The sequence below is a fragment of the Dermacentor andersoni genome, chromosome 4, assembly GCF_023375885.2.
Source record: "Dermacentor andersoni chromosome 4, qqDerAnde1_hic_scaffold, whole genome shotgun sequence".
NCBI lineage: Eukaryota > Metazoa > Arthropoda > Arachnida > Ixodida > Ixodidae > Dermacentor > Dermacentor andersoni.
This window is the reverse complement of record NC_092817.1, coordinates 195,388,526-195,396,725: the sequence shown is the minus strand read 5'-3', so window position 1 is coordinate 195,396,725 and position 8,200 is coordinate 195,388,526. Positions and strand designations below refer to the sequence as shown.

At 45.9% G+C, this 8,200-nt stretch overlaps 1 long non-coding RNA gene across 1 annotated transcript; it reads left to right on the top strand.

The window, feature by feature from the left end:
* The first annotated feature begins 6,009 nt into the window (after positions 1-6,009).
* LOC126530420 (uncharacterized) lies at positions 6,010-7,884 on the top strand. Its single transcript, XR_007599395.3, has 2 exons — positions 6,010-6,286; positions 7,521-7,884. It is a non-coding gene; the product is annotated as an uncharacterized lncRNA (long non-coding RNA).
* Positions 7,885-8,200: the final 316 nt, after the last annotated feature.

Here is an 8,200-nt window from a genome sequence, read left to right as displayed (position 1 = left end):
AGAGGGCATCGCCGTGGCGCCATGACACCATTGCTCTCGCTCTCGGAATCCTGTGTTATCAACGCATTCCTTGTCCGCACAAGCTCTCGCCTGCGTTATAACTTGGCTTCGGTAATCGCTATAAAGAAATTAATGTGTAACAACAACAGAACAAATGCGAAAGGAAATACACTGACGGTAGCGAGTTTTGACCCTATGACATCACACTCAGAAGCAGAGTGTCTTACCTACCGGGCTAAACGAGCGCCTCCTGCATAACCGGCCTGTGCACTCTGCTTTATGGCACCGTGCTACTTGCACCAAATTTCCATTGCCAAGCTTGGCGTGACGAAAGCGGTGACATCAAAATCACAGCGGCTTACTCTGAAGCGTTCCCATTAGATTCTATGACGGTGGGGAAAGGTAGCATGACATCAGGGTTCGAAGTGCATCGGCCCTATGTCATCTAGAAAGCATTGCCCAAGCGTCTCAACACCCTCGCTTGTCCGCGAACAGTTCATAACTCGGCAGACACCTCAGCGGCGTTCAATAGGACATTAATGTTCTCGCATTCACAACTAATAGGAAGTGCTTAGGTGCCCTCGTATTTTTTCGTTAACATCGTTGAGTTGAGAAATAGCTGGAACTGTGCAGGAATATGTGTGTGCTCCCGGATGAAAACGCACAGAGAAATTGTAATTTGAGGACTTGTCGTGGGTTATTGTTCGCGCTGGCTAAAATTTCATTCGGCGCGTACCTGGTGATCTAAGTTAATAAATATATACAAAACAATTTATCGGATTCAAATGACTTAGAGGAACGAGATGAACAACTCACTCTGCTACGTTTCTTATGTTCTGCTACCCTTTGCTGCTGCACAGCCGTCATCGGGAGAAGCAGAGACGTCACTTTGGAAAAGCTATAAGCGCAGAAGGCTTTCATGCAACGCATCCTTTGGTTGATGATAAAGAGGCACACAATTGTTCAAAAACCGCGAATTGAACTTTGTGACCGAAGCGCGAATCAATGCGGGCACTCGCTTCCACGAACGATTGAAGGCGTAGTCGCGCGTAGGTCAACCAATCTGTTGGTTACCGTTTAACAGGGACTAGAAATAGGATTGCATAAGCGGAACATAAATGAATCATCTTTTACTGCTCTTATCAAGGGATTCATCTCTGCGTTGAATAGAACTCGCCCTGTATTTCCTTCATATACGACTACATACGCCACCGCCCCTAATCCACCACTCTCTTGTGAAACGTGAAATATCTCTAAGTCGAAATGTTTCACGTTAGCACACGTCGAGAATAAGCACGCTGAGCACGTAAATAATCGTTTCACTCGCGTCAGTGCTTATTCTGCGTCTGTTGTGGTGCCGCGTGCCTGTTGCGACGCAGTCCGCGCCGATCAGCGTGGTCCTCATTGCTGTAACAACTGCCGCATCTGCTTCCCTAGCGCTGATGCGCGCTTTCCCAGCAAATGAAAAAGAAACGCATTCACTCGGTCCTTTTCAACCCTGTATATGACGATGTGTACTTATCGCAAATATGGCGATTCCGTCTACCTTGGTCACAGCATAGGTCTCCGGTTCCGAACCCTCGTTCGAACAGCACGATTAACTAAATGGCAACTTGCCAGAAGTATAATGCGCCAGCCCGAGCTAGTTATTCGTGGCCTGCGCACAAGAGTGCAGTTGTTGATGCATGAATTGTGCTACGCATTGCGCGACCTTGGAAGGCACTTTCACGCGTGTCTTGCTCTTCTCTTTGCCGCTGACCACTCTTAGGGCTATATATATACGTGCATGCGCCGGCCTTGCCGTCCAGGGAAACACGTGCAAACGCTTTCGTTCATCGTCTTCAGTGTGGCATGCGCCACACCAGGGGTCTTGATGCCTTTAGTCGGGCTCAGCACGTGACGTTTTTTGTCAGACACGCATCGAATACCCAAGTATTTACACACGCGTTAAGGTAGTTATAACGACGTTGCGGTTGCACGGATTGCGGTGCACCTTCAATTCTACGAAGGCTTAGGACTGCCGAACATGAGACGCGTGGCTATGCACAGGCGGGCAAGCGACTGCGGTATTAAGAGAGAGAAAAAGAAAGGCATCGAGAGAGAGGTCAACCGAAAATATCTCCGGTTGGCCATCGTGTGCCGGGAAAAGGGGTGCGAAAGATGCGAGAAACAAAAGAAGAAATTAAAAGGGGGGAAAGCACACACGCACAATACAGAACCGTTTCTCTGGGCGCTGTCATACAATCTGTGGAAACGTTACACAGTCATATACAGTGTGAACGTCCCAATAATATATTTTACGGTCACACAGTGCAGCGTCACAACTTGTCATACACGCTGGTGTCCCTTAAAAAACGTAGGGACTAGTGAAGATGCTGGTGTAGGCCACATTAAAGAAATAATTGCCGCGAGTGGGTACTTGTCCAGTTCATCTAGCGTGCCGGCGAGGGCGTCTCATTGCGGGTTGAAACGCGGACATTCCTGAGCAGGGTGTGCGATCCCTTTTACTGAAGCCGCAGAAGTCACAACGCGTGCTTTTGGCCATTCCACTCAGGGAAGAATACGCATTTGAAAATGTTGCTCTAAGTCAGAGGCGCATCATAATGGTGCAATCACGTCGGAAGGAATACGGAGCTGTAAATTAGGGTCCAGGGTATGAAGGCGTGGATTTGTGAAGTCGGATGAAACTGAAACATTTTGTGCCTACCCTACTTGGTTGCGGGTGGCCGCTGTCTGCTGCTTGGGTGCTCGGTATCATGGTTGACATATTTGTGGGTATATATACGATTGCAGAGAGCATACGGTGATAGCCGATATTCAAGTTAACATCAGGGTAAACAACTGGATCTGGACAGCGCATGTAATGCGTAGGGAAGATAGCTGGTGGACAGTTAGAGTTACAGATGGGTTCGAGGCATGGTCGAGGACCGCAGAAAATTAGGTAAGGCGATGAAGTTAGCAAACTTGTTGACGCAAGTTGTATTTAGCTAGGAGAAGACAAGGGTGATTGGAGATTTCTGGGAGAGGCCTTCCTCCTGTATTGGACATAAAAAAAATACGCTGCTGCTACTGGTGGTGATGATGATGAAGATACGAGTGCATATATGCGCTCCAAATACCAGCACAAGCAAATGGGCTTATATGGGGCGATTATTTTTAAGTTTTATGGAATATTTCGAAGATAGCCTGGTGCTGATAAGATATTTCTAGTCCTTGAGCTGCATTATTCAGAGAGCCAGTCATTATTTGCACGAGAAACCAAACACATATTCAGCTAAATAACAAAAATCAACTAATTATCTTTTAAATTATTTACTTTCGGCACATATTGCGATTTACGAATTATAGCCGGTGAGTTTACAAGGAGTAGCCACTTGGAATGAATTCCCAGAATGATGCCAGTTTGGAAACATGGGCCTCTAAAGTTGTCGAAAAAATTTATTATTGTTCCACTTACTTTTTTTACAAAACGCTCTTTTATGCATTGGAGCACAACTGTAATTGGAACGCCCACGTGTTTTGTTCCACAATTCGGGAAAATAATACGTCGAAACTGGTGTATTTCTGGAAATTCATTTCAAGTACATACGTCTTGCAAGCCCACTGGCCACAATTCGTAAATTGCAATATGGGCCGTAAAGTAATGATTAAGAAGTTAATTAGCGTATTATTTAGTTGAATGTGTGTTTCGATTTCTCCTGCTAGTAATGTCCTCCTATTAGAATAATCCAGCTCAAGAACAAGAATTAGGCTATCTGCCACAGGCCATATTTGAACATTCCACAAAGCTTAAAATTAGTCACCCTGTATAACCCCTGAATGCTTACCAATAGAGTAGCACCAGCTAGCCCTCATCTGTTCAGCGTCACAAAATAAATAACATACATGAAAGCTTAACATATAATTTCGGCTCGTAGGTATTTTGAAAGTAGACGAACATATTAAAGGAAAGCTCATTATATTCACCAAATACTTCATTCACTATATTTCCTTTTTTGTTTAACCACTTGGTATGGGTGTGCGTGTCCACTGTTGTTCTACACTTCAGAATGAGCGTGTGTCCCTCCGACAAGAGGCACAAAATCTTTAAATGTAGATAGATATGGGGCGTACTTTTGTGTGTGCATACTATACTGTCGTCAACATTCTCTCCTCTACAAGCAACACACATCGCCTTCATCCTCGCGACATCGCTGCTTAGACGCCTGATTTGGTGTTTGTGTTCAGGCGTACGTTGTGCGAAACATTGCATCGGATCACACGTTACGCAGTACGAAAGCAAGCGCGACTACACGCATCGCCATTGTTGCATTGTATTTAATTATTCGCTTCAATGAAGGTTTGCTTCACATAGATCCCAGCATGTGTGTTGGATCTGCATAACTTCTCTCATAAGGGCCACGCACTCGCTCTGTGGAAAATTGCCGTATTATTAGAAGATAGAAGAAAAAAACATACGCATTGGTAAAACGTCTTTCTCAATTGGATATGGTAAAATCCAGTGCCCTGAAGAAAACTGAGCCGTCGCGCCCCGATAGAACGGAAGCTTTCAAAAAATAAAGGCTGCTGCTGTTAATAGGGGAGATGAAAGGAAACAAATTAAAAGGTTCGGTAATGGTGATTGGGCATTCAAGCAATCTTGACAGAGATAGTAGATTGTTTCCGAAGAGCGGCGTTACATTAAAAAATAGGAGTGTTATACTGGACAGCCAGTCATTTTCTTCATCCCAACGTTGAATTTAATAGAATATTATTTCGAGTAACTAGTCAATTCTGGAAAGCAAATCATGGTCACACGTTTCTAAAATATTAAATTTTCTGCATCGTTATTCACTTCTAAAGTTTCCAATGAAAAAAAGAGACCTGCCATCTGCGCTTACCTTAATATACTTGCTTGCCTGTACGCTGATGTTTTTCGTACCTTAGTCACATTCGCAAATATTTGGAACGGCTCTGTTACATTCGCTAGCGAAATCACTATAGCTTCATTTTATGTCGTGGCAGATTGGTGGCTGTCTACAATAACCGTTATTACACAAGAACTGGTACACAAGGACTATATTTTTCTTGCTTTTAAATGCCTTCTGCGTTCCAGCTTCTTCGATAAACTCACTCTTATGCTCTTAAACTATGAACAAAGACAAAACTATGATGCAGCCAACAAAGATTGGTCGCGTTCAAAATTTGCAGCCTGAATGACGCTTCTGTAGCGTGTTAAAGATTATGGAATCTTTTGAGACAGCAAACACAATTTAAATGTTTCTTGCCCTCTTGCAACTTTTAGACTAAAAAGATGTCTCGAATATGTCGTTCATAAAACTCCTGTTTACACTTATTCAAAAGCGTATGGCGTACGTCGGTTGCGCGTATTCAGTATAAGGGACGAACATATGAGCGCCGTGTCTGAATATAAACGGTGTTCCGTTCATTTCCGGTAAATTTACTGCTATTAGTTTGGATAAGTGCCACGATGTAGCGGCACAATTCTAGGTATACAAAACAATATTTGCATACAGGTCACCCCGGTTTTTTTATTCACTGCCGGCACATCCGCATTTGACGCCAAAACAAAGTAGGAAAATCGCCACGCGCGAGTGATTATGCGCAATGCCTGAGTGCGCCTTCTTTTGTAAACAACCTAGAATTGTTCGCTGCTGATTAGTACGTTCATTCACATTTGGTTGAAACACCCGCTATACGCTTCGAAGTAAAAACCCTACTATTCTTGGCGTCACAGTTTGTCGCCATAAAGTGTCAAATTACATCTGTAGGCGGGGCTGGCTCGCCTTCTTCCTTTTCTGCGCCACGTCGTACCTCTGTGAACAGTTTCACTCCAAGGGCACAACAACGGTGTGTAGGGGGGGGGGGGGGGAGGGGGGGTGCGTGTGATCGAGCCAGCCACGTGCGGAAGCAGAGAACAAAGGGACCGCAGCGCTCCAAAAAAGGGGGGTTCCCCGTACACATCCCACATCTTGCGAGATCGGATATCGTGTATGGTCGCTCTCCCCGAAACTACGAGAAGGATGCGGCTTCCCTCCTCCTCCTCGTCCACAGCGCGTGGACGCTGTGCGCAGCCGCCCTTCTCGGTGCTCGCTGAGTGACGGCCCTGTAAACTGAAGGGCCGGGCTTTCCCGGCAGTGGCGCTGTCCTTGAGACGGCGGTGCGCGAACGGACGCGATACAGACACGTGTCCAGGTGCGCGGCTCATATAAAACAGCGCGCACCGTCCATTCGACACCATCGCAGGCCGCAGATCCCAGCCTGAACACCATCCCCTGAGCAACAGGTGAGTGTTTGTATAGAGATAGGAAAGTGGTACCCTTAGTGCCTCCGTTCGGCTGCTGCTGTAGCTCGAGAACCCATTAGGCCGACGTTAAACATTGCGTTATGTAGCTGCTCTCCATTTTAGGGAATTTCACTCTCATCTGTAGCTTTGTGGCCGTCTTGATGCCTATAGCAATCAATGACACCTACTTGTATGAGAATTTGTTACGTCGGTTTCGTCTGCTATCTATCGCCTTTCGCTTCATTTTTTAGCATCTGGACGTGTTTGTTTCTCGATATTGCACTGCGATTTCATGCGAAAGCGATACTGCGTCTGAAATTTTTTTCCGCCGCTACTTTCATCCGGACGCCCACACTAAAAAGTGTACTTCTCTAAACACATTTGCAAGGAATGCTCTGACTTTTGGAAGCAACAAAGTTATGTGTACGTTCAGTGCCTATGTGCCGCTTGTCAGACGCGTTTCCTTTTCGTCAGAGGCGTTCGCAAGAAGTTAAGAGCCAAGAGAATCACTATACAACTCTCTAATTCTCAGATAGATGCATGCAGCGCCAACTAGCAGGGCCTCTTTATGGTGTGAACAGGTGTGGTAACTGTTATCAACTATATTTAGTCCTTTCACTGCATGAAGACACCTGACATTGTAACCTTTCCTCACGTAGCTCTATTATACTCTTCTGAGCGGTTATATTGTGTTTTAGCCTTCTCCTCATTTCTCAACACTGTGTAACTGCACAATTCCTAGCTCTTCCTCTAATTGCGGTTCAATTAGCTCTTATTAGCCGCAACGTTGTCTATGAAAAACCATTACCTAAAAAATTGTCAAATCTCCATCTTTAACGTGTTCGAAGTACAGCGCACTTCTGAAGTGGGATCAGTTCCTACTCTTCCTGCGTCTAACTTAGGCAAAACAAGCGATCTACGGTGTTAGTCTCAAGAAGGCGTTGACCGGTAAACAAAGAAGCACTTTTATTGCAACTGTCTAGAATAGCGGCTGCCAAACGAAGGTGGTGTTGAGCTAAGCCGGTTGGACAATGACAAACGGCTCTTAGGAACGCAAGATTTTGTCATATCGGCCTGAGACTGATTTTGGAAGTTTCTGAGGTTTCTAGACTTTCGCAGTGTTTCGCTAAGTGCTTAGAGAAATGTATCCCATGGTTCAATACCGACAAATTAGAACCATGCCGTTCTTTCATGTGCAGTAACCAGCCGTTCACTGTTTTCTTCATAATTTCAGAAGCAGCCATGATTGCCATCAGCAGCAAGTCCCTCCTTGTCGCCCTCGTGGTGCTGGCCGCCCTGTGTAGCCTGGCAGCCGCGCAGTTCGGCTACGGTGGTTACGGCCGCGGCTATGGCGGTTACGGCCGCGGATACGGCGGCTACGGTGGTGGCTACGGTCGTGGATTTGGCGGCGGCTACGGCGGCTACGGTCGGGGCTACGGTGGCTACGGCCGTGGTTTCTACGGCTAAGCTGAACCTCCCCAAACGACAACCGCCTGCTGCAGTACGAAGAATCACGCCGGCCTGCAAGATGCCAACAAATGTCGATTTAGTTGCCCGATCATACGTCCTTCATCTAATAAATTAATTCGCGATCACAACTGGATGTCTTGAACACGTTCTTACTTGCTTTGTGGCCATATGTGTTCATCAACTAGGAGATAAACCAGCGGAAGGAACGCGCACGCAAAATGCAAAAGTTTTTGCATGCGTTCGTTTCGCGGGTGTAGTTGATCATGTACCAAATCACTTATCACCTAGCCTTGTTGGATGCGAAAGCTTGTTCCTACACCTTTATTAAGGACTAATGGAGCACTTCGGATACCATCGAGCACCTAAGCAAGATAGCGCCCGACTTGGCTTTGCCGAAGTGGCACCCACCTGGCTTCCCCGAAGTGAAGAAACAAGGGACATATT